The sequence below is a fragment of the Chlorocebus sabaeus genome, chromosome 2 (genome assembly GCF_047675955.1).
Source record: "Chlorocebus sabaeus isolate Y175 chromosome 2, mChlSab1.0.hap1, whole genome shotgun sequence".
NCBI lineage: Eukaryota > Metazoa > Chordata > Mammalia > Primates > Cercopithecidae > Chlorocebus > Chlorocebus sabaeus.
Window position 1 is genome coordinate 31,433,892 of NC_132905.1, and position 23,829 is coordinate 31,457,720.

General features: G+C 38.7%; 1 long non-coding RNA gene across 1 annotated transcript; it reads right to left on the reverse strand.

Annotated features, from left to right (window-relative positions):
• Window positions 1–2,007: 2,007 nt before the first annotated feature.
• Window positions 2,008–23,810, reverse strand: LOC119621507 (uncharacterized). The gene is made up of 3 exons (XR_005238071.2): window positions 23,472–23,810; window positions 9,749–9,931; window positions 2,008–3,256 (listed from the first exon to the last, which is right to left on the reverse strand). It is a non-coding gene; the product is annotated as an uncharacterized lncRNA (long non-coding RNA).
• Between the last annotated feature and the right edge of the window lie 19 nt (window positions 23,811–23,829).

The following is a 23,829-nucleotide window of genomic DNA, read 5'->3' on the forward strand; positions in this document are numbered from 1 at the left end:
AAACAAATTTACAAGAAAACAAACTCATTAAAAAGTGGACAAAAAACATGAACAGACGCTTCTCAAAGAAGATATTTATGTGGCCAATAAACATATGAAAAAAAGCTCAACATCACTGATAATTAGAGAAATGCAAATCAAAACCATAATGATATATCATCTCACGCCAGTAAGAATGGCAATTATTAAAAAGTTAAGAAACAACAGATGTTGGTAAAGCTGTGGAAAAACAGGAACACTTTTACACTATTGGTGGGAATGTAGATTAGCTGAACTAGTATATTTAAGCTTACTATCTTTAGTACCTTAAAGATAGTATTTATTTTAATTTATTATTATTATTATTATTTTATATATATATATATTTTTTTGAGACGGAGTCTTGCTCTGTCACCCAGGCTGGGGTGCAGTGGCCAGATCTCAGCTCACTGCAAGCTCCGCCTCCTGGGTTTACACCACTCTCCTGCCTCCCGAGTAGCTGGGACTACAGGCGCCCGCCACCTCGCCCAGCTAGTTTTTTGTATTTTTTAGTAGAGATGTGGTTTCACCGTGTTAGCCAGGATGGTCTCGATCTCCTGACCTCGTGATCCACCCATCTCGGCCTCCCAAAGTGCTGGGATTACAGGCTATTTTAATTTATTATTTAAAAAAATTGAAGAGAAATGCCTTCTTATGCTGAGTAGAGATTGCTTATTAGACTCTTTTTTCTTGGATGTATTTTATCAAGTCACTGTTTCTTTAAAAATAAAAACTCAACAACAATGACCAACGATATTTTTCTTTACACTAGTTATTTTTACCTAAAATGGGCATTGGACATCTTCCTCATTGTGCCTTTGCATCATTATTTCAATCAGCTTGTAAATCAGCTGACAGCAGAGTAGCCTTTGAGTCATATTCGGCAGCTGGACTGGGAAAATGGCTTGAATCCAATTGCATCCAGCTGTGGTCTATACCTAGGTTGTTGGTTTGCCCTGGTTTGCCTTGGACAGTTCTGGATTACACCTGTGGTTTTGCTGTAATTATAAATAATTACATTCATTCTCAAAAGTGTCTCTATTTGGACAATAAATTATATTGTCACCCCAGTTATACCTCACTAATAATACCAGGTGCTAAAGAGTTTTTTTTTTTTTTTTACTTTGTGTAAGATAAGAAATAAGTTTATAAATGGAAACACCATGGCAAAATTTTCTGCAATAAATCAAGACTTGGCAATCCTTAATGTTCTGAGATTTTAATAAATTCCTCTATATAGAAGCAATTTACTATAAACTGAGTAGGACAGGGTTATTTTCATTACCAACCATCTTGATATACAACACTCAGCAATTCCTTATATTTTTTTCTTTCTTTGTGACCTTTTCTTAGTCTGACTGTGTACAGTCATATCCCAGAACATTGAATGTGTGCCATCTGCTTCCTCTGAAATTTAAGGGCTAAGCTGAAGTTCACTGAGAAAAATTAAGAGGCTGTGACTTTTCTTTTGTCCAAGTCTTTGAAAACAGCAATCCACATCCAACCTCATGTTCTTAAATCCTTTCATCTATACACTGGATCCAACTTGATCTTGGAAGGACACTAGGATGTTAATATGACCATTTGGTGGTTTCAACATCAGTCTTGCTGCCCTAATCCTCTTTTCTGTAATTAGCCCGGGAACCCACAAATCTCTTAAGTGCAGCCTTTCTCCATGTTTGCCTGGATCTTACAACGAAATTTCTGAGTCTCCTCAACTATTTCTACTAAATCTCAGCCTCTTTAGTGAATCCTCAAATACCTCTCACTTTCTCTTTCTTTCCCTTGTCTCTGATAATCGTCTGTATTCTTGTCCTCATATCCCTAGGCTCTGGCAGAGTTTATTGCTTAATTCTGTGTAGTTATCTCAGTAACACTGGGCTGCCAGTTACACACACACACACACAGACACACACACACACACACACACACACACACACACACACTCTCAAAGAGCAATAATTGCCTTAGGTTTAAATATATTTACTTAATTGTGATCTACGGTCAGTTTTTATTTTCTCTTAACCTGATTTATCTAAAAGTAATTCACAGATAGATCTTAGTCTCTAAGGTAAGAATTAAATGACACAATATGTATAAAGCATCTAGCACAGTATGTGGTACAATGTAAATATTCACCAGGACAAAAATATTATTAATAGTCGTAACAGTTTTTTCATGCATGATAAGTGAATTTTCTAGGGCATAAGTGAATTTAGGGCAACCCTTACTACAGAACTGAATGAGAGAAGTGTTCCATGGGATGGCTGTCTTTTTTTGTTTTTTGTTTTTTTTTTAAATAATGTTTCCTATATAAAAGCACTAAGTCTAAAATCCCTCCAATAGCAAAACATGCCAGGTCATTGGTGTCCTATAGAAATTTCTGTGGTAATGAAAATGTTCTATATCTGGGCTCTCCAATATGGTAGTCAATGGCCACATGTGGCTATTGAACACTTTGTGTGTGGTCTATGTGGCTGAGGACCTGAATTTCTAACCTTAACCACCTTAAATTTAAATTTAATTGCATGTGATTAGCAGGTATAATAATAAAGAGCCCAGCTCTACAAAGATCATTGACTAACGGATGTTTATTAACAATATTGTCCCTTATTCTCCGCATACTTACTATGTTGCATATTGCACTTTTATTATAACCCTCTATTTGTTTTTCCCCTTCAACACTGCAGCGCTCATTCATTTTAACCAGCTGTCTCCTGCATCAAATTCTTGGAGTAATTAGCATCTCAAAATGAAAGTTACCTTTGACCCTTCATAACAGTTGTAAGATTATTCCCCTCTGGAGAAACAATGCCTACCGATGACCTCTTTGTGCAGCTCGTACTTTAGTGTTTCAGTGTGACCTGTGAATGCTTGATACATTGGCACACCAAAGGGATGCAAATACTCTGTCCAAGGGCATCCTGCCAGGGTTGTGTGCAGGTCACCCTGACCCAGCCAGAAAGCTACAGATACCATGGCACATAACCTGGGTCCTTATTGAAGGAGTGGTTTTCAGAAATTAGCCAATCTTTTTATAATAGAGAGTTCTTCCAAGGCTCAATGATAAATATGTATGCTTCTTGGGCCATCCGAATGGCCAATGACTTCCTTGACTTTGATAAATGTATTCCTCTGCTGTAATGATGAGAGTCACATCCTCTGTTGGAAAATATCTGGCCAGCGAAAAATGGATGCTGATACCAACATTCTGGCAATATTGATCCTCTTGAAGGCCCTGCCAATGATAACAAACACCTTTTAAGTTTTGTATATTGATAGATTCCATTAAATACTTTTTTGCCTATTGATAGATTCCATTAAATACTTTGTTGCCAAAAATCAGGAACAACAGACATGTTTAAAGAACAATATGGTTCTAGTGTAGTCTTTTGTTGGAAGGTAGTATATTTGTGTTATAAATTCGAAATGATTTTTTTAAAAATTTACTTGTTTCGGTAGTTGTGTTTTATCTATAAGTCTCTTACGTGATATATCACTGTCACAGGATGTATTTTTAATAATTACATAGGGAAAATCCACTAAATTTTCAGGTTTATTTAACCAAATAAAAGCTGGTTGAGGACTTCAGAGAAAAAAATAAAGAAAACAAAATGCAAAATTAAAAAAACACTTAAAATAAAAATAAAATACAGTACTCTTACACCTAACCAAACATTTATAAATTGGAAAAACATTGAATTTTGTCTATTCCAAGTTATTGGGCAACAGAGGTGGGAAAATGGCTGGGGACAAATATGTATTTTAGCAATTAGTAAATATTTCAGCTTCCTGGCATTTATTCCTACCTGAATGGTAAAATAATCTGAAAGTTTGTTGTAGGTCATTAGACATACAGCAATTGTATACCAGTCACTGACATATATCCAATTATATACCCAATTAGATTGAGTACTCTAAAACTCTGAGATCACTATAGTAGATTAGATTATTACTTAGGAAATATTTACTCTCTCCGTACTTTCATTGGAAGAGCACACTGCTCACTTCATTGTTTTAGGGCTTGACTGGTGATAGCCAATGAAAAGCAATATTGTGCCAGTTCTGAGTCTAAGCTTTCTGAAGTGTCACATTTTCCACTTATGACTCTCAACAGAAGTAAAACATGTGTCAGTTGACCACACTAAGACATATGGAGGAGACCTGCAGCCAACTTACAGACTGAAATACAACCACCCAGCTGAGCCCAGACCAGTTGAACCATATTCTCCTTGCTGTTCTGTGAGCATGAGAATATGTTCACTGTTTCGTGTCACTGAGATTTTCTGGTTGTTGTTTATGGTGGCAATAACTTCCTGATACATTGGGGTGAGTCACTTAAAATAGTATGCCTTTCTGTATCATATGCACTGCTCCAGATCTGTGCTCTTCACTTTCATCTGCTCCTCTTCACAAGTTCTACAGAGCTGCTCCTTCCAACTCCACGAATAGCCCTGTTCTGGCAGTTTCACTACCACGTTGAAGGTTGTTAAAAATACAAATTCTCGGGGCTCCCCCAGACCCTGTAGGGGTGGGGCTCAGGGATCTATGTTTTTAACAAGTTCTGCAGGTAATGCAATACACACATTAGGTTGGCCACAGTTTGCCAGGACTGTTTTGATCTTAGCAGAGTTAATCCTGAGAAACCCCTTGGATGGTTGATCACTCTGTGAAAACCCATGCAGTAGCTTACTGTGTTAGTCCATTTTCATGCTGCTGATAAAGACATACCTAAGACTAGGCAATTTACAAAAGAAAGAGGTTTATTGGACTTACAGTTCCATGTGGCCAGAGAGGCCTCACAAACATGGCAGAAGGTAAAAGTCATGTCTCATGTGGCAGCAGACAAGAGAAGAGAACTCTTCTTTTTAAAACCATCAGATCTTGTGAGATTTATTCACTATCACAAGCACAGCGTGAGAAAGTCCCAGCCCCCCCCATGATTCAATTACCTCCCACTGGGTCCCTCCTACAACACATGGAAATTTAAGATGATATTTGGGTGGGGACACAGCCAAACCATATCATTCTGCCCCACGATCCTCCCAAATCTCATGTCCTCACATTTCAAAACCAATCATGCCTTCCCACCAGTCCCCCAAAATCTTAACTAATTTCAGATTAACGCAAAAGTCCAGAGTCCAAAGTCGCATTTGAGATAAGGCAAGTCCTTTCTGTCTATGAGCTTATAAAATCAAAATAAGTCCATTACTTCCTAGATACAATGGGGGTACAGGCATTGGGCAAATATAGCCATTCCAAAGGGAGAAATTGGCCAAAACAAAGGGGCTACAGGCCTCATGCAAGTCTGAAATCCAGTGGGGCAGTCAACTCTTAAAGCTCCAAAATGGTCTCCTTTGACTCCGTGTCTCACATCCAGATCATACTGATGCAAGAGGTGGGTTCCCATGGTCTTGAGCAGTTGTGCCTCTGTGGCTTTGCAGGGTACAGTCTCCCTCCTGGCTGCTTTCACTGGCTGGCATTGACTGTCTGTGGCTTTTCCAGCTGCATAGTGCAAGCTGTCAGTGGATGTACCATTCTGAGGTCTAGAGGACAGTGGCCCTTTTCTCACAGCTCCACTAGGCAGTGCCCCAGTAGGGACTCTGTATAGGGGCTCCAAACCCACATTTCTCTTCTGCACTTCCCTAGCAGAGGTTTTCCATGAGGGCCCCGGCCCTGCAGCAAACTTCTGTATGGGCATCCAGGCATTTCCGTACATCTTCTGAAATCTAGGTGGAGGTTCCCCAATCTCCATTCTTGACTTCTGTGCACCTGTAGTCTCAAATGTCACATGGAAGCTGCCAATGCTTGGGGCCTCCACCCTCTGAAGCAACAGGCCAAGCTGTACCTTGGCCTCTTTTAGTTATGGCTGGAGTGGCTGGGACACAGGGCACCAAGTCCCTAGACTGCACACAGCAGAGGGACCTTGGGCCTGGCCCATGAAACCATTTGTTCCTCCTAAACCTCCAGGCCCGTGATGGGAGGGGCTGCTGCAAATGTCTCTGACATGCCCTGGAGACATTTCCCCATTGTCTTGGTGATTAACGTTCGGCTCCTCGTTACTTATGCAAATTTCTTCAGCCTGCTAGAATTTCTCTCCAGAAAATGGGATTTTCTTTTCTATTGCATTGTCAGGGTGTAATTTTTAAAAACTTTTATGATCTGTTTCCCATTTAAAACGGAATGCCTTTAACAGCACCCAAGTCACACCTTGAGTGGTTTCCAGCTTAGAAATTTCTTCCATCAGATACCCTAAATCATCTCTCTCAAGTTAAATGTTCCACAAATCTCTAGGGCAGAGCAAAATGCCCCCAATCTCTTTGCTGAAACATACCAAGAGTCATTTTTGCTCTAGTTCCTAACAAGTTCTTCATCTCCATCTCAGACCATCTTAGCCTGGCTTTCATTGTTCATATAACTATCAGCCTTTTGGGCAAAGCCATTAAACAAGTGTCTAGGAAGTACCAAACTTTCCCACATTTCCCTGTCTTCTTTGGAGCCCTCCAGACTCTTCCTACCTCTGCCTGTTACCCAGTTCCAAAATTACTTCTATATTTTTGGGTATCTACAGTAGTGCCCCACTCTACTGGTACAAATTTACTGTATTAGTCCATTTTCATGCTGCTGATGAAACCACAATCAAGACAGGGCAACTTACGAAAGAAAAAGTTTTATTGGACTTAGGGTTCCACGTGGCTGGGGAGGCCTCACAATCATGGTGGAAGGTGAAAGTCATGTCTCACATGGCAGCAGACAAGAGAAGAGCTTGTGCAGGGAAATTCCCCTTTTTAAAAACCATCAAATCACATGAGACTTATTCACTATCATGAGAACAGCATGAGAAAGACCAGCCCCCATGATTCAACTACCTCTCACTAAGTCCCTCTCACAACATGTGGAAATACAAGATGATATTTGGGTGGAGACACAGTCAAACCATATCACCTACCATGGTGGGACTTCTGCAGTCCTAGGAATACACAGTTTTCCCAAAAACTTTATTCTGAAAATTGAAGTTGATATGTCTTGCCTTTGGCTATGACCAAACAGAAATTTCTCTCACTAAGTTGTAAATCTTTACAGGAGGAAAAGATGTTGAGTGTTCCCAAGTGGTGTGTATTGCTTCATGATAAAAGCAGCCTTCTTAGATAGAAGGGAGCAAGGATTTGTAAGTTTCTAATAGAAGCTGTATGTGTACAGTATAAATAGATGAGATTTTCAGATTCTTGTGTATGAGCCAGTCTTTGCACTGAGCATTGGAACAGGGGCTAGAGACAGTATGGGGTCAGACAAAGGTAATGAAGAAAAAACACTCAATATATATGTTTAATACTTAACAATTTCACTACTCCAACTCTTACTTTCCTACATACCTTTCTCCTTCAGAAAGAGAATGTGGTCCCTTTGTTCCAATTTACTTAAGAAGCTGTAGCATTAACTTATGTTCTACTGCACATTGGATATGTAATTCCCTATGTAGGTGAAGCTGTGGTACATTGTGATGTCAGGGTTCTTTCTTTTAGTTAACTTCTCTTACCCTCAGTTGAAGCCCATCAGACTGTGGGGCCCATAGCAACCCAACCAGGTTTGAGTAGAATCCATCCAAGAGTTCACTGAAGTTCTGCATATGTGCAAGACCCACAGGAAGGCCAGGATCAAAGGGACCTGAGAGATCCTCAGTGGGGCTGCAGGAACATTGTGTGATTTACCCAAACCATCTGCAAGTGACATAAATACCAGCCGCTTAGAACACCTGCACCAGATGACTCAGCATCAAGTTGGGAAGCCAGTATGGGGTTGAAATAAAACAAAAACTTCAGTGACTGGAGCAAAACAAATCATCACATTTTGGCACCAGCTGTACTGGGAAAAAAAGGAAAGAAACAAAATGATTTAGCAAATTTTAGTCCACTTCCAATCAGAAGGATCTGCCAGCTGGAAGTGTCAAAGTTTGCATTGCCAGGTGTAAGTAAGGGAAAGGGTTAAAAGAAAAAAAAAAAAAAAAAAAACCTGTAAGAAAGATTAAAGCCCAGAAACCTCCAATAATAGTTTCAGGATACCAGATAAAGAACAGCTGCTTAAGACACAATACCTTGATTATGACCTAGAAGGAATGGAGAAAGAGGGGCCCTTTGATAGTTAAGAGCAAGGGAGCAGGTGTGGACGTTATGTGTGCCGTGCCATCGCCAGCAAGCCCGGGAGGTTCTGTTGGGTTCTTCCTCTCAGCTATGAAGGGAGCCGTTTATTTAGACACAATCCTTCAAAAACTATCAGAAAGTCCCTCTGCAACCCCAGCCACCACAAAGAAGGCCTTCCATACAATTTCAAGACATGAATATACCTTCAGTAGGAAAAGAAAAACATGATTGCCTGTAAGCTATTCTAATGAGGCTGTTTCTGGAATTTCAATTACCCCGAGATGCCTCCTGTTTATGGCATTGACCTTGTATTTTCTTTGGTAGACAGGAGGGATGTGATGAATGGAGGGCACACCGCTTTGTGCCTCATCCACCAGATGAATGGCCACAGATATTCTTGGCATCTGAAGTGGCCCAGGTGGTCCCTCTGGCCTGATTTCCTTGGCCAGTTTTCCTTTCTCATCTGGGAATTTTGACCCTCCTGCTTTCCAGCTAATTGTATCATATTATCTCCTTTTTGTTTAAGACTATTCTCTCAGCAAAAAGTTGCAAAAACTCACATTATTGGGATAGAAAGTCTCAATTAACCTCTAACCTTGCATCAGTGCCTGTGGCTTGGGTTATTCCTTACACCTAATTGTGGGCCCATTAACAGGTTGTCTAAAAACAAAACAACACATGCAAAAAAAACTGTTTTGACCAGGCTGTAATTGCTGCTAAGTGACACTTAACAATGGCTCTCTTTTACTATTGCTAACTGGACAGTGTGGGCTACTCTGACCAAGCCTAGACAGCGAGATTTACTTGTGATAAGGGCCTCCCTGTATCTCTTTAAGTGCTTTGTCCAGCAACTCCCTTGATTGAAGGGTGGTCATTTTTTGGATTGCCAGAACCGACAACGTGGCACAAAGCATGAAAGACAACTCCCACGGAGGACTACGAAAGCCTTCCTCCCCTCCTGCTGCAAATATAATTAGTTTATGTTAGCTGGAAAAGGTCAGAGGTTGTCAAAGGGTAGCAAAGTCTTTGTTTTTAGGCAAGATAGTGGAATAATTGCTTGATGCTCAGATCTGCAGGTGCTGTAAGGAGCTCATTTGGGCTTGGCAGCCTGCAGGGAAAGCTGATTTCCTCTGGAAAACCATGGAATTCCTCATGACAGAATCTATTTGCTGTGACAGGAGTGATTATGCATTCATGGCCTCAGCACAATACCTGCCACACTCTGCCCTCACCTTACCCCATTTTCACACACTCCAGGCATTGAGCCCCTTTCTTCTCTTTCTTTATGAGAACAGTGGAGGCATGAGCAGACGGACCAACCTGGTTGATTTCATGTGAGGGATTGTCTAGGGTGTCTTCGGAAGTGAAGGAAGAGAGAAAAATCTCATGGAGCAATGTATTCAACATAAAGGAGAAATCAAAAACATGAAAAGGAGAAAAAGATATATTGCCATGAAAAACAGCTAAATGTCACAGTAGGTTTTAAGTGAAGAATAAAGAGTGAGGAATGAGGAAATTCTTTAAAAAGTGGGTTTGCTTCAAATATGCCCCATCTTTCCCCATGCTAATCACCTTCGTTTTGTTTTGCTTACCTGTCTCAAGACATAGGAGCACATTGCAATGAGATCCCCAATTAAAACGGATTGGAATATCTTTAAAAACCAAGGTAAGCTCTGCACTTATTCTGCAATGCACACACTTTGGCTGAGGTAAAGTCCTTTTCCAGTTAGTCTGTGGATGTTTTACCTACATGACAAGGTCATACATCCAGCCATCTGTTAAGAAAGCAAAGGAAAGTGAATCTAGAGCCAGGTAAACCAGATACTCTTGTACTTGCTGGTTGTGTGAACTTGGGCAAGGCATTCAGCTTCTTTATTATACAGTTAAATTTGAAGAAGTTCAACTGTGGAATGAGAATTATAATGCCTTATTATATTTGTTGCCCAATTGATCTAAGGTTCAAATATTGCATCTCAAATTTCCCATTTTACCATCCAGTTTACATGTGATCAATCTAATGCAGGTTATAGATTTAGTGTTTTTCAAATCCTTGTTGCTGATGGCTTGGGCCAAGGTCACCTCCCTGATGGGAAACCTAAGCCCTGGAGGCTCTCATTAAACCCTAGACTGTGAAATTGAAAGGTTGGACTTGATAACTATTGTGCCCTTGAACAGTCCACATAACAAGACTTGCACTGTTTCTTTCTACTTTTCAGCTCTATACTTTTACCTGGAGTCTCTATAAAGGTCCTCCAGTTATTTGCAAATCTGACATTTCTTTGGCCTCTGCATAAATTATGCAGAAAGTAGAATTTGGATTAATGTAGAATTTTAAACATATATAAATGAGATGAGATCAATACTGAGGGCAGCACTCAAATTACCCATATCTTGACCAGTAAAATGGCTCACGTGACTGACTTAGACAGGCTTTTAGCTTTGAGGTGGCATTTATGAAAATAGAGAACACAGTTTCCTTTGATGTTTTAGGAAGCTGTGCCTTTAATGTGTTTTGACACCTGTTTTTAGGGGTGTGCTCAAGTAATGTGCTGAAGAAATACTGGCTATAGAGAACAAGTCAGAAATCTAACTGTGATGAAAAGGGTTTTTAGACCTTTTTTAATGAACAAGTCAAATTCTTTTAATCTAAAGAAAAACTTTTCAAAAAGAAAGGATGGAAGGAAATAGGAAGAAATGTGAAAAGAAATAAAAAGAAGGAAGAAATTGATGGGTTATACCCAGTGCCAAAAGAATCAGTGTTAACATACCAGAACTGTAGAAAAGGACTGTGTAGATTTGTGACTGAACAGATTTATAAAAGTAAATCAATGGACACAGAATCAAAACTATTGATCAGGGTCTATTTTCTACCCTGTTTCTACCAGATTTTGCAGGATTACAAAACAAATATCCTTTATTAATACCTCATTTTCTGATGAGACAGTCAGTTATGAAACAACACCCAGCAATGGAGATAAAAAAGTTAAAATGATGGAAGCAAACACTGAATGCCTTAAAGTTTTGGGTGGGAGAGAAGGCTGGAATAACTGTATATAGAGTCAAGGACACCTGACCTGAGCCTCAAGGGATGGCTAGCCTGTAGAATCCTAATAGGCAGGAAATCATAGAAAGAGAATGAGCAAGGGCCAGGAGGGGAGGAAGAACATGTGGTGGTAGATGAACTGCATCAGTGGCCCCACTCTTCTCTCTCTTTGCCCCATACTGTGCAATGCCCTCCCACTCTGGACAGCATTTTGTTCTATCTGCTGATTCTTGCTTTGCCCAATCATGAACAAATATGGCGACAACAGAGTCAGGAAACTCCAGAAAAGTCCTTGAATGTGTCTCTTTTCTAATTCACTCTTCTAACTTTGGCATGAGAAAATGTTCAGCGGATGGTACAAGTAAGGCAGAGAAGAATTGTCCAAGTTTTCCAGCGGAGGTCCTAGACAAGCGGACAGCGTATCCCAGACATAGAAGACCCTAGCTAAGATCAGCAGAGCCCCCTAGCTCATCTGCAGCAGACTGCAGGTGCAGGAAGGGCCCGTTCAAGACCTGCAGGAGTCTCCCAGACAACCTGCAAATGCATGATATGTTTAAGGCAATAAATGTCAGGGTGGTTTGTAATGCAACATCATTATGTCAACAAGTAACTGGTACATGTACCATGCATTCATTAATAAAGGATTCAATTTGGGGACAAATTCCTCCTTTCCTTTTGTTGTAGATGTTGGAAATCATCTTTTACAGAGGAGGAGGCTTCAGTGTGCAGAGAAAAGAGTCATGGTTGTTCACACAAGAGTAAACAGAATTGAAAAAAACATCATGAGTTCATTTATATCTAAAAGAGTGTTCCTGAAATAGCTAGAAGCTGAGGCAAATTATTGTAAGCACTTCAGTTCTTCCAACTAAGTGCTTCAAGTAATCATATTTTAGGAAATTAAGACATTTGAAATATTAAAGATTTGCTTTTTGCCATTGCACATTTTTATTTTGAAAGGCAACCATATTTTTAAAGCTTTTTATTGTGAGATACATACCATTCATATATAATATATGTGTGATTTTTGAAAAAATAATAAAACATACCAACAAGATTATGAAAGATTGCCAATAGCTTTGAAGATTATCCCTCAATTATCCTCCATACATGTAACACCATCAGCCCTTGTCTCTCCCCAGAGATCACCACTAACTTGTATTTTGCGTTCATCCACATTTTCTTTAAGACTATATGCTTATGACTCTCAAATATGTAAGACCAATGATGTTATCCTTCTCTCGTATCTGCAATGCCGTATTTCTAACTACATACAACTCCATATATATAGACGTCATGCTCAGTACCCTGCTGTTACTTCAGAAATAACATGTCTCAAAACAGACTTACCACTGCCCCCAAAACACCAGCTTCCTTTCCGAAATGTTTCAGGTCTGCCAAAGCCCACACCTTGACCTAGAAGTCCATGCTGAAGGGGTCATGAGGTTGGACAAGGGAGGAGGCACAGACAGGCTGGCACAAATCCTGCACCAATGCAGGAAAACACTTTGATTCACTTATGGCCAAGGGGTCAGTGGCAGCATGTTGGAATCATAAAGCTGATGCATAAATAAAAAATTACAGGCCATTCCCATATTTTCCCACTCATCTTCCTAAATAAAGACTTTAATTTTTACTTATTTACCTGTTTATTTTATGGTTTCTATGACTATCTGTTTTGATTATTTCTATAAATATTGTACAGTTTCTATGAATATTCAATATAATATCAGAAATTAAGATTTTTCACTTACAGCATAGTTCACAGCCTTTAAGACTATATATAATATGAAAATATCTATTTGGAGAATACAAGAGTTTTAAATTACTATGGGCATTTTGGCTCTTAAATATGCATCCATCTATTCATGTAGTCAACAAATATTTGTATGTCTGTAGTCTATGCAAGGCAATATTGATAAAGTGGAAATACAAATGAAAAATACTGGCCTTGCCTCAGGAAGGTCTGATAAGGAAGAGAAGTTTGCACACAAAAAAGCTCAACACAAGTAGGGACAACATAATTTTCATATTATCAGGTTAGTTCTCAGGCTCAGAAGCTTTGGGTGATGGTGGTCAGGGAGGATTTGTGGCTAAAGCGAAATATGACCTAAAATTGTTCCAAAGGTATAGATACAAATATAGGAAAGGAACACTCAAATTTTTTAAATGTATTTAAGGAAAGGCAAAAGTGTACAATTTATTCATTTTTCTATTCTAAAAATATCAATTGGGTTACAGAATGTAACCTAATAAATAAGAGAAATAAGGTAAATAAGAGAAAACACCACTGCTTTCATGTAGTTTATATTCTGAGGGATAAAAAAATGATCAAATGAAATAATTGGAGAAAATGTTTTCTCAGAAAATAATGAAATATGATGGCTTGATAGACTTCGTTTTGAGTAGGGAGATGACAGTTGAAATAGAACATTCAAGAAAGACTATTTGAAAAGATCACATTTAGATAGAAGCTAAATGATGAGAAACTGCTTTGTATAATTGTAATGGAAAACATGCATCGACTTGTAGAGAATGTGAGGTTTCCACGTAAAAGGACAGAAAAATACAATTACAAATTTTATTTGGGGGTCATATTATAGATAATAGGTAACGATTCTGCCAGCAATGATATAGTGTCACCAAGTGATATTTAGCACATTTTCAAATGCCTATGTTAATTTGACTAACTACTTCATTCTCCTATTTGCTTGAGATTTTCTATTTTGAAATATCTCATTTGCCTATACAAAGCCTATCTATTTTATAAATGTACAGAGTAGTATTTAGCCATATAAACTCACTTATCTGGCACTTGGTGATGAAGCAAGGTGCATCTAAATTTGTAAAAGTGGTATATCTACTATAGCTTTTTATTTGTATTTATATTTTTGGTTGTTTCAGAACCCAAAGAGAAATTTCCTAAACCGTAAGATGGGAAAATTAGTGATGGAAATAGAAACCACAGAAGTATAATTGACTTAGGCATGACTACATCTAGGGGTTCAAACAGAAGGTACCAGAGCTCAGTCTCTTGTCATCTTGCAGCTCAGTTCTCATCTGCCCTGACTTAGCTTTTGGAGAGAATTTCCCTACATATTGACTGTGAACTTCTTGTCCAGTAGCTTAATAACTTTCACTTTCCAATAGTTTCTAGAGTTTCCCTGGATTAGATTTCAATTGACTGTCAAAAGTCATATGTCCATCATCGAATAGCTCATTGTGACCAAGGTAATAAAATACATTGCTTGGGCTAAGAATACAGAAGAGACGTTTTGCACAAGAAAATCAAGATTCACTTGTAAAATTTCGGTGAAATCTATTCTGAGTAGCTACACATAACAGCTATTGACTACAGCAGTGGTTCTCAAAGTGTTTTTCCTATACCAGGAGTGTCAGCATCACCTGTAAGAAATGAAAATTCTTGCTCTTCTCTAGAAGCACTAAGTCAGAAACTCTAGTGATGGACCCAATAACTTATACCTCAGCAAGTTATTCAGGTAATTCTGATCCACATGAAACTTTGAGGATCATTGTTCTACACCATCATACTTAGAACAAAATCCATAGCCATTTCCATGATCTATAAAGGCACATACGAAATGGTCCTGTTCTACCTCTCAGACCTCATCCCGTATAATTTCCATCTTTCTCACTTTATCTTCTTTTTATTACTCAACATTCTCAGTAGCTGTCATCTTGCAGCATTTGTGTGTGCTGTTCCCTCTGTCTAAAATGTTCTTCAGGTGGCTAGCTGTTCTCCTAACTATGGTATCCCTTCAAAAGCCATCTCTCAGAAGCCTGACTACTCCAACGTATCCCTCTCTTAACCCATAGACCTCTATTACATTTTATTCCCTCTATTTTATATCATTATTTAATATTAGCTTAAATATTCATTGATATATGTATTCATTTAGATAAATATTAATATAGATAATTTATTTTCTGTTTCTCTGTTCAACATTCCTAGAATGTCACCACTATGTGAGCAGGACAGAGCTGGCATTTGACTGTAATAGCCTTAGTACTTAAAACCATTCCTGCATACAGCAGGTGCTCACTAAATATTTATAGAAGGATTTACTAAATAATTCATTGAATATACTCTGGTGGCTCCTGCTGCTCCACCATCTCTGCCAGTCATCAAATGAGGTAACAGCAAAGCTGAGTGAGTTATTAAGGATGGTAGGGGGCGGGATGTCCCAGAGAGAAGAAACTACTAAAACCACAAGCACAGTATCTAATGATTCAAACTGATGGGCCTCAATTTGTCAAAAAATATGCAAAAACTGTCCTGGCTTTCCAGCCATGAAGACCACTTCCTTTCAAATGACTGTGCTAAAAGATAAAAGGGAGAAATTATCCCTTTCAGAAAATAGGGTAGAATGTTTACATGAGGGTTTTCCTTCATTTGCAGTGCATTTTCGTAGATTATAGGATACCACCAGCTTGGGAGAGAAGGATGGCAGGATAACTTATTTTAAACAATGCAAAAACTGAGGAATTTGATCCCAAGATTCAAGTAGGAAGAATACTATACAAGGAAGTAACTAAAATGGAAACTTAGGGATGTAGGTAAATATTCCTATGTGGGTGAGAATAAATAGATTTCCAAATAAATGTTTGAGAATAAAAATAACAAATTATCTCAAAATAGTCTTCAAAATTAATTCATGCTAAGAACTCACAAATATTTTGATGACCCTTTGAACTGTAGCATGTGCCTGTGTGTGGTTTCCTAGAAGTAGTTTCATCAGTCCTCAAAGAGTGACACAAAATATCACTTGGCATTCAAAATTTATTTCACCATCCATTTGTCCTTGTAGATATTCCCACATTTTTGATATTACAGAAACCTAGGTGAAGTCAATCATTGTTCTTAATTGTTCCAAATACATGTCACAACTCAGTCTTGACTAACTCTTCAAGTGGAGTAAATGGATGAATAAAAATTCATCAGTAAGCTTAAATCTCCCTTTCTCCATTAGTTTCAACATCCTCTTCAAAAAGATAATTTAGAAGTTTAATATCCAAGTTGCCAAATTGAATTCCATAAACTTCAGCTTGGTGCATCCCTTTGGCTTAGTGAAAGAAGAGTCTATGATAATATTTTTAATTTGTTAGCACAGTAGATTTCTGCCTATGAGGCAGAAAGGGATGCTCTCTCATTGTATCTGCTTTATAGAAAGGAAACTGAGTTTATGCAACATCCAGACTTGTTTAAAGTTAGTAGCTAGGCTGTGACTAGAACCCAGGTGCCCTGCCCTATGTTTTACTGTCATTACAAAAAAGATTTATAACTCACAAATTAGACAAAACTAAACAAAAACAACAAAGCAAATAAACAAAAGCCAACATTAAATAACAGTGGATTAACAGTAAACCAGGCAAAGCCAAGTTGGCCAATTTAAATCTGAGTTTAACTTACAACACAAGAGGAAGGTAGAAAGTGTGGGTTCCAGACGAAGACAGCCAACATTTGAATTCTGACTCGACTGCCTGGACAGTTTTTCATCTCTGTGTGCCTCAGATTCCTCACCTAGAAAATGGATTAATATGAATACCAACTTTACAGGCTTGTTAATGAGGAAGTAATGATATAAATGTTGAGAAAAAGAGCCTTGAACAAAGAAAGTGCACCAAAAGCATTTTGTTATTCACTAAATTTAGTCTAAAATTCCTATTTTACCAAAAGAGAATGAGAATTATTGAACAGAATGTTTTAATCATTTAGGTTTTCTCTTTTCTTGAGAGAGAGAGAGAGAGAGAGAGAGAGAGAGAGACTCACCCTGTCATGCAGACTGAAGTGCAGTGGCATGATCATGGTTGATTGCAGCCTCGACCTTCTGGGCTCAAGTGATCCTCCCACCTCAGCCTCCTGAGTAGCTGGGTCCACAGGCATGTGCCCCTACACTTACACTGTTTTTGTTTGTTTGTTTGTTTAAGAGTTAGGGATCTTCTGTGTTACCCAGGCTGGTCTCCAACTCCTGGGCTCAAATGATTTTCCAGCATTGGCCTCCCAAAGTGCTGGGATTACAGGTGTGAAGTTCCTCTTCAAGCCTAATAATTTAGTTTTAATCTTCACCAAGGACAGAAATAAATAACAAAGAAGCTATCTAACAGGTAATAGAATGTCCATTTGTTGCCCTAACCTGGAATTACAGCTCTAAAATGTCAGTTTTCTACTAACTACAAGCGATATTGCACCTTCAGTGATTTCATGGAAAGAAACCTTGCAGTTAAGAATCAGATAGACTTGGATTTTCCAAATGAACAATATTAAAATGTAAATAGTCAAAATAATAAGGACATGAAAATCTGCTTATAACTAAAGAGGCTACAAACTTACGTGCATTCAAAGAACTATCTCCTTTCCTTATTATATATTTTGCCCTTTCTTTCTGTCACACTTAAGAACTCACCCACTATTTCCATTTTTTGTGTGTGCATATTACTGATTATTTTAAAAGGAATGCCGGGTACACATGTGGGATATCTTTCTTATAATAAAATTGGATTGGAAAAAGCAAAACTATGAATGTTTAGCAAAAACAAACTTTGAAAGGAAACTCGACTTTTTAATTAATGTTTCCTTGGGCATTTTTTCTAAAATCAGCCTTGTCTCTGCATAATATTTTTCTTGGTTGGGTAGAGGCTGGTTAACATATTCATTATTTTTTTTAATGTACTATGCTGCTATTTGCAGCTTCAGGTAGTTAATATTTGTGTTTAAGCTTTGCCGTTCAAATGGGAAAATCCACCCTAAACAGCATTGCTGAACAGCACGAAGGAATCCTTCGAAACAGGAGGTCCCTTTCCTGAATACCAATCAGTGTGGCTTTCCTCTGTGGCTGAGAGAGGAAGCACTGACCAATGTTTGCACTCCACCATGTCCTGCATGTCACAAGCTTAATTTCTAACACTGGCCGCCTTGTCGGCAGAATTTCTGGATGGTAGAATGAATTGAACCTCTGAAGAAGGACGGCGCTACTGTGTCTCCGGATGACGTCAACGTCTTCTGGGACAGCAGCATGAAAAAGCAAAATATAATCAGAAGGAGCCTGGCTCAAGATTACCTCAGAGAGTGTGGGTGTGTAAATATGATAGGCCAGCCCTACAAGAAAAATCATTAATGTTTGCTAACATGCAAGGCTTGAGTTAATAGGCAAGTATGAGTAGAAGACAGCAAAAGACCTTTGAATAATAACTAAATAGGCTTTATTGACACCTCCAGCTTCACATAAGCAAATTTAGATTCCAATGATCATTTTATAGCATCTACTCTATATCAAGTCCACATCTCCTATGTTATTTAATATCAAGAATGGATAGAAATTAATCAGGAAAATAAGAGAAAAACTCAGGATCAAAAAGACTGAAGTACACTTTTTCAAGACACAACAATTTATTCATTTTTTCCCAAATGTATTTATTAAACATTTACTATGCCCCTGCCAGGACAGATGTGATTATAAGCCAGACAAAACTGGGTAATGAATTCAAGTTTTGTGCAATATCGTATACTATTTAATTTTCACTTCAATTAGTTCCTCCAGTTATCTTCTAGACACATTAATGTATTAGGTTATAATTCCTAACACTCATGTTATATTTAAAAGGATAAATATATATGCCATATCTAGTTTCATGTTTTTTCTTATATGTTTTCTCTTTTTTTCTCTCATATGAAGAAGAAAGTAAATAACAATGTTATTCCTGTATAATCTCTATGTGTTACCTCCCATTATCTCCACAATTTTTAATTATTTTCCTTCAAGGACTCTCAGGTCACCAAGTGTGAGAATGGTTTCTGTCCTTCCCAGGACAGAAAAGATGTAGTAAATTAAAAGATGAAAAATATAAGCTCAGTATCATAATGCTGGATGTATGAGGAGGACTAACTAGCAGTTTAGCAGATAAGTGTGGGGAAAGTGAACAGGACAGAGGAGTTACTGTCAAGAGGAGTTCACTGGCTTCTTGCCAGTGAATGACAGAGAGGAACGGTGAATGATGCTCTGTGGCCTTCTCCTACCATTTTGTTCCTTAACACCTTCCCTTTCCCAACTTTGTCATTCTCTGTCCTGTTCTGGAACATCTGTACCCAGTTTGGCTAGGCAACTTTATACAACATGGCATCGCTACTCATTCCAAAACTATGTATTTTCAACAAAGAAAAGTTGTAGGTTCCTCCATCTTGCCTTTCTTACAACCCAGAGTTTATTGGGTGGTTGTTTTTATAATAGCCCATATGTTTCAAGGCTGAGAGAAAATCTTGATGGCATCTTTGCTTCCTATGGCTGCATCTGGTTCATTAACCCTTCTCCCCAATAACAACAACTATATCAATCAGACCATAAAATGCAGCTCTTGCATCCTGTGGTGTTTGGCTATTTTATATTTTCCTTTACCCCACACTTACCTGCTAAACTCCTGGTTACTGCCTCTTGCACATCCAGCATGATAGCACTGGACTTAGATTTTTCATCTTTTCATTTATTACAGGAATGACTCAACACTCTTCTCTTTCCTTACTGCATTTCCTTTGCCTTCCCCATTTACTAGCTTTACCTCAGCTCCCTACTCAAAACTGCCACTTCTTAGACCTTGTTATGTCATAAAATTGTTCTGTCTGAAAACTTCAAGCACCCTCTTCCTGACTTCAACTCCCTCTTTATCATGGTTTAAACCATTTTGACTATGAGTAACTTTTGGCTTCACAAGCCCCCCTTTTTCCATTCTCCCACACCTTCACTTGCCTCATTGGCCAATGGATACTTTAAAATGGCTTTACATCAATAACAGCTTTACTTATATCTTACATAGTCTTGCTTATCTGTCTTTCTGCACTTTCTTTATACATTCTAGCAATTCCCACATACAGTGTAAAATATCTTTTTGGTGTTCTACTTAAGCAATCAAATGTTGCTGGAGACATCCACACAATAGAACTGTTGGATTCCACTATCGAATGAAGTTAAATTATGGTGAATGTGCTCTTAATACTGTCTTGTAGGCGGATTGCATTAAGGGTCTGAATTCCTTGTCCTTCTCTGTAATCATATCCACTTTCCATGTAACTTTATTGTTTCTTCCACTGCAGAGAATCTACTTCCCCATTCTTTGATCCTGAATGTGGGTATGTGACTTGGTCTGGCCAATAGAATTTGAATATTAGCAAATATAATGCATGCATAGGCTTGAAAATATGCTTGCACATTCCCACTTCTGCTACTGCATCTCTGCCTTGACCATGACAACAACTTGGATTGGCCTGCTAGAGATGAGGGACATGTGGAAAGGAGTCATTTATCTCAGGAGTCACTTATCTCCCAATGAAGCCAGCCTAGGTCAGTGACAGCCACCCAGCCTCAAAATATGCGATCAATCTCAGACAACTCCAGAAGCATTATGAGGCTAATTCACAGAAACACAAATTTTTAAAAAGTATAGTGTTTTGAGTCACTCACTTTGGGTTGATTTGTCATGCAGCACTGCTGTCACAATAAGCAGCTAATACAAAACTCCTGCCTGATTTCTTTGTTATACTTCTGCTTTAACTCCCAACGCAATGTAATATTTTCACCCTCAAAAAATAGCCAAATGCTTTAGAGAGATAATGGAGACCATATAATGCTAACTCCCTCAACTTACCTCTATGAATTTGGCAAACTTTTCAGCATCCACATTACCCTATCCTTTGTCTCTCAAATGTCAGTAGAGAGCTGACCCTTTTGCTGTCCATGGAACCTATACTTTAGGTCCAATTTCTTCTTACCATGACCCTTTCTATCTGATGGGTGTTCAGCCTTTCCTTTTTAACATGATGTATTCTGCCTTCAACTGATTTCTACCTGGCCTTTGGCCCCTTCTTTCTATGTAAAAGAGTTACCTTGGGTTGCCTGTCACCCCTAGATTAAATGTTTTTCAATTCTCATTTTATTTCACCTTTAAGAAGTACTTTGCTACCATATGACCCAGCCATCCCATTACTGGGTATATACCCAAAGGATTATAAGTCATGCTGCTATAAAGATACATGCACACGTATGTTCATTGCAGCACTATTCACAATAGTAAAGACTTGGAATCAACCCAAATGTCCATCACTGACAGACTGGATTAAGAAAATGTGCCACATATACACCATGGAATACCATGCAGCCATAAAAAAGGATGAGTTTGTGTCCTTTGTAGGGACATGGATGCAGCTGGAAACCATCATTCTCAGCAAACTATCGCAAGAACAGAAAACCAAACACCGCATGTTCTCACTCATAGGTGGGAACTGAACAATGAGATCACTTGGACTCGGGAAGGGGAACATCACACACCGGGGCCTATTATGGGGAGCGGGGAGGGGGGAGGGATGGCATTGGGAGTTATACCTGATGTAAATGATGAGGTGATGGGTGCTGACGAGTTGATGGGTGCAGCCCACCAACATGGCACAAGTATACATATGTAACAAACCTGCACGTTGTGCATATGTACCCTAGAACTTAAAGTATAATAATAATAAAAAAAGAAGTACTTCACACTATATACCACTTGTTGATTCTTAAAATGCCCTCTTCTCTTTGTTTCCGTGTCACAAGACTGTTTTGGTTTTCCCCCTACATCTTTGTTTACTTCTCTTTTATCTCCACTTCAACTTTAATCTCATTTATCTGGCCAAGAAATGTTATTTCGCAAGGTTTGTTCCTACGCCCTCTTCTTATACTCTGTATTTAAACAAAGAGATCCCATCTGGGCCAATGGCTTAAATTATCACCTCACTACAGATGACTCATGAATTAGTGTGTCTATCGTAGACTTTGTGAGCCCCAAACCCATCCATTCATCTGCCTCTTTGGTATCTCCGTTTGGGTATCACTAAACCACCTCATATTTAGTAGTTTCAAAATAAAGTTAATTGTCCTACTCTCCAACAAATTGACCCCACCCTCAAAGTTTACTATCTCAGGGAATGACGCTATCATCCATATGCTACAAAAGCCAGAAATCTAGGTGTTAACCTTTATAACCTTCTATCAAATACAGCCAACTGCATGCCCTGTGGATTTTATCTTTTTCACATCACTCAAAGCTGGCTATTCTCTTTCACTTTAAGGCCATTACCTTATTCCAGGCTAATGTCATTTGTTTTTAAGTTTACTGCCTTATAGTAACCTCACTGCCACTGCAGTACACGTGGGATTTCCAAAAATTGCCCTATATTTTTCCTCTCTTAGAAACACACATAGAGACATATACAAACTGGCATACTTAAAAACATATCTAAGTCTTCATTTCACATGAGATAAAGACCAAAATTCTTATGATGACCTGCAAGGCACTGGTTAACCCCTGTTTTTACAGCCTAATTTTACACATGTATGCCCCTCTCTGCTTCCTTGCCACTCTGACAATTTCTTCAGTCTCTTGAACTTTCCATGCACCCTTTTGTCATAAGCCAGACCTTCTGATGATTTCATCAGCTACTTTCCCCAGGCACTTGCTCTATCTCTGGGCAGAGGCATCGCCTCTTAAATACCACGGAGCATTCTAGAAGTTGACCACTGATCTGAACTGTTCTATGCTTCCTGGTGCAGCGACTTCTTCCCATCATATGCCTTACCTCCTCCAGTTCTCTTAGTTTCTTAGTTTCTATATACAGCCAGTGTATATTTGACACACATTTAAGATCATGAAATATTTTAATTTACCTCTATTTTTGTTTATAAACCCCTGGATCATTCCTACAGAAATGAGCATATAGGACTTTCAAAGAAATCCTTCACACGACCTTTTCTTTTAGTCTTGATACATTCTACAGTGTCAGGGGCTGTATCTATCTTGATCACTGATGTCTTTTCAGCCCCTAGAGCAGTGCCTGGTAGAGTAAGCACCAGTAAACATTTGTTGAATGAAAAGGAAAAGGAAGGATGAGGGAGAAGAGAAAAGAGGAATGAAGGAAAAAAAAGAAACTCACATCGAATACATACAATATTGTGATTTCAGGCTCCAGAATTCAATGCTCAATAAACATGAATTAATTCTACCCATTTGGTTTATAATTACCAAAGTAATCTGTCCATAAAGAGTTATGAGTGAAATCTGCCCAACCTATACACCCAGCCCTTCTTATTGTGGTGCCTATTATTTCAGTTAAGAAGAGTATAGATCCATGTTTCATTTAAGAAGAGTATAGATGCATGTTTGTGATGTAGCACTGGCAAGACAGAGTCAGAACTGGCCTCATAAATCTCCAGGAAACGAGGGTGGGTACAAACCTTCAAAGACTGTCTTGGGCTGTGCATCATGCCCCGACAGCTCCCCATCCAGTGCCGCAGCCGCTTTGGAATGTAGCTGACCTCATGGAAATGGTTCCGTACCTACATGCTGAGAGTTTCTCCCTTGACCTTTCACTTTCCCTCTTTTTTGATCACTCATGTCACCTTTACATTTTGGCATACAGTATATTTCTGTGTCTTGGCCTGATTCAACAAATATCTAATTTGTTGCCATGGTTGTGTTTTGGTTGTAGTTCATTGTCAACATTCTGAGAGGTGAGGTCGAGAAATCCAGACAAGCTCTTTGGCTCTTCCTTGGTCGTGAGATTTTGTGTTTTTGTTGTTCTCTACAGAGTGA